We start from the raw sequence: 4,267 nt of genomic DNA on the forward strand, positions 1-4,267 counted from the left end.
AATTTGCTCCAGCCTTTGTTTTAGATTATAAATTCTGAATAAAATGAGATCATTCACAACTCTCCATCTCCAATAAGAACTGAGTATGATTTTTCAAAAATGAGTAAATTTTAAAGAAAAATCAATTCTGATGAATTATAGTTTGTGATCAACAATATCTTCCGATTGTTAGCATTTAGTTAGATGTATAATTCATCCCTGTGGGCGTTTTTTTGTGCTCTACAATCTGAGATCAGGTAGAGCGCTCTATCTCATATAGATTTCCAGGTACAACTGACAACAATGCTCCTTGTATTGTGAAAAACACCTAATTTTAGGCTTCAACCATCATCCCCAACTACTAGAAATTGGCCATTTTTTGTGTATTGGAATATTGCCTTAAGTACACTAAACAATAAATTTTCACATTTTGTGTAGTTGAGAAGTTGATATTGTGGTAATTATTCATATTGAATGATTTTTTTTTTCATTCAATAAATTTTCAACTTTTCGACCGAATTTGACTCATGATGCATGATTATGGACCGCCTTGACTAAGCCGATTAAGCCGAAAATTAGGTGTTTTTCACAATACAAGAAGCATTGTTGTCAGTTGTACCTGGAAATCTATATGATATAGAGTGCTCTATCTGATCTCAGATTGTAGAGCACAAAAATACGCCCACAGGGATGAATTATAGATCTAACTAAATGCTAAAAATCGGAAGATATTGTTGATCAAAAACTATAATTCATCAGAATTGATTTTTTTCTTTAAATTTTACTCATTTTTGAAAAATGAGTAAAATTTAAAGAAAAACTCAGTACTTATTGGAGATAGAGAGTTGTGAATTATCTCATTTTATAATCTAAAACAAGGGCTAGAGCAAATTTTTCCGTCTGATTTCTGGATTTGGCAGAAATAGCTGAAAAATGGAAAATGAACTGAAAATACGAGATTTTTGGGCCACTCTGTATCTAGCACAAGGAAATTTTGCATGAAGAAATTGGTTCTGGACTTTTCTCATGTAGCCAAATAATATATTTAAAAAATCAGAACTACAATATATATTGCAAGCACCAATATGTATATAGTGACTGGGCTATATCTTCCTTTTTGAAAAGAGATTTGTCTGTAGCCACTTTCCAAATTTCTGGGATCCTCAACTGTCTCCAGCACATATTATTTATCAAATGGAGGAAGCGAAGTTTGAAGAAGAGTCCCCCCCCCATGCTTGAACAGCTCCATATTTAAACCATCCGGCCCAGTTTGTCTTATTTTATACTCTTTTCTAACCTTGTATTCTGCAGGTTAAAACCTATTTAATATTAAATTTCCGTTGATATTCCTAAATTGAAACATTTTCAATTTTAAATTTTCGTTGAAGAATTTTCAATTTAGGAATATCAACGGAAATTTAAAAAAAAATAGGTTTTAGCCTGCAGAATATAAGGTTAGAAAAGAGTACCGTATAAGTTAAAAAGTTTTATCACCCAGCGACAATGGAGCGACCAATGACGACTTTCAGGTTGCAGGGGCAGTGGGCGCGCACAGGCTCACTCAATGACTGGAAAATATACGCCTAAGCTATGCATAGAGTGACTGTATTTACCAAAGTTTAGTCAGTGAACTTCAAGTTTTTATTGTTTATGCCATAATTCACACTACACATATAATTAATGAGTTATGAGAAATGGATTGATAAGAAACTGGTTCAAGAATTTTATCGTGAAGGTGAGATAAAGGTACTTGAACCGATAATGTCGGGGCGGTAATCATTATACGACCGCTGCGCCCCCCTAGCCGCGGCGCCCGGGGCGACCGCCCCGGTCGCCCTGCCCTTTGGGCGGCCCTGAGTGTAGTTGACAAAACGCACACTGGAACGCTGAAGATTGATTCTCAGGGGTACCAGGTCTCAAATGTCGGGGCTGTAAAAATTAAAGAGTCCTCCACTGTCGCCTAGCGCAGGTGACTTGAGGACTCTTTACCAGGAGTCCTCTACGGTCGCAGTCCTCACATGTCACTGGCCTCGTTTAGAACAGTCCTCTTCTGTCGGTGGCCTCGTTTGACTTCGGCCCGATTGTCAACTTGCGCGCACGCAGCTCTCCCTCCCCTATCACCTGTTCGTCAGCCAGAGCACGGAATAAGCATACAGTAGTGCTTCTTTCCTCTGTGGCCAGAGCTTCACCTTTCAGAATCTAGGGCTAGTTCGCCACACGTCATTAGCCAGCGCCATTGGTAAGATCAACTCACAAGTCGGCTGTGTTGTTTCAAAGTGTGTTGCAAATTAGTTTGTGATCTCCTCTCCGCTGATCCAAAGTGAGTGGCAAATTTCTCTAATCATATACTGTACCGGAATTAATTTCCATCCTTTCACAATTCAATTTTTCTGTCTCTCGCGAATCAGTCGTGGCGTCGTGGGATGAACTTAATGGCGATTCTCTTGGGTAAGTACCTTATCACTCCAACTGCCACTACTGTTTATTGCTGTTGTAGATAGTGAAACTAAATTCTGGCATGCCATTTTCGCGTTTTTATTGATGTAACTAGTGATAATAATGTAAGTAGGTAACTTGATTGCGCTGATATTCGACACACAAAAATGTCTTCTTGACTTATTAGCTCCCAGCTGATTGTCATTCGAGCTCCAAAATTTTCTTGAGAATCAGTCGAATTCATGAACCTTCAAATCATGCAAGTCTTCACTGTAATGTACTATTCAATACAATGTACTGTGACTTGAAACTCTATAGTGTACATTACCGTACCCAAGGGTAGTATATTGCTGTTATATTACTATAATAATTATACTATTCTTGTACCGTACTTCTTGCGATCTAATACGTGAAACCTTTTATCATTCTGCCTTCTAAAATTAATATTTGAAATGAGTTTTCTAATAAGCTAAAACTATTTCTTTCCTCTTTGCTATTTTTCTTCCTCTTTTCATGCTTTGTGTGTATTTTGTATTTGTGTTGTGCGTCTTCAGAAGATAATAGGCTAGACATCACTTATTTTTTAGATTTTTGTCTTTAGTTCAATTAGGTAACTTAGATTTTTTCAAATTTAATTTAATAATTTGTACTGTGACTGTGCCTGTACAAAATTCCTTTAAATACTGATACTCACGTTATAGCAGTGGAAATGATAGGATGCATGGTTGTCAATTCTCTTTTTCCACCGCATCCTATTGATATAGTAGATATAACTTAGCTTTGATTCAAATGATCCCACAGGTTATCCCGCTGATATAATTAATTTGAACTTTTGCAATATTTTGTAAACATTGTAAACTTGCAGTGAAATGAATTAATTGTTTATGGATTTTAATTATGATCAATTATGACTCAAATATGTATATTTTATTCACAAAGAGATAATCCAGAGTGAGTCATATGTATGGGAACCCTTCAATAAGTTGGAGACTGTTTAGATATTATACTGTAACTTTCAGGATAAGTTATTTGTCATATACTCTACCTTTTGACGTACAACTGAATTTCAACCCATCATAGGGTGACTTAGGAGTTGTAACTCGAATATTTTAAATGTAAACACCCATTGTGTGGTACATCATTTTAAAAGCCTTTTTAAAACAGGAAAGATGGCATCGATAAAAATGTTCTATGCTACTTGTATCCAAAATAGCGGCTGATTATAGTTTTAGTTTTTAAAGAAATGAGGGGTTGTAACTCAAATATTTTGAATGTAAACACCCACTGTGTGATACATCATTTTGAAGGCCTTTTCAAAACGAGAAATATGACATTAAAAAAATGTTCTATGATACTTTTATCCAAAATGGCAGCTGATTGAACTTCATCAATTATTTCTTTAGAAACTAAAATTTCAATCAGCCGCCATTTTGGATAAAAGTATCATAGATCATTTTTATTGATGTCATCTTTCCCGTTTTGGAAAGGCATTCAATTATGTATCACACAATGGGTGTTTACGTTCAAAATATTTGAGTTACAACCCCTCATTTCTTTAAAAACTAAAACTACAATCAGCCGCCATTTTGGATACAAGTATCATAGAAAATTTTCATCGATGCCATCTTTCCTGTTTCAAAAAGGCCTTTAAAATGATGTACCACACAATGGGTGTTTACATTTAAAATATTCGAGTTACAACCCCCCAAGTCAACCCCTTATGAGGGGTGGAAATTCAGTTGTACGTCAAGAGGTAGAGTATTTGACAAATAACTTATCCTGAAAGTTACAGTATAATATCAACAACAGTCTCCAACTTATTGAAGGGTTCCCATACATATGACTCACTCTG

The sequence above is a fragment of the Nilaparvata lugens genome, chromosome X (genome assembly GCF_014356525.2).
Source record: "Nilaparvata lugens isolate BPH chromosome X, ASM1435652v1, whole genome shotgun sequence".
In the NCBI taxonomy this organism is placed as follows: Eukaryota; Metazoa; Arthropoda; class Insecta; order Hemiptera; family Delphacidae; genus Nilaparvata; species Nilaparvata lugens.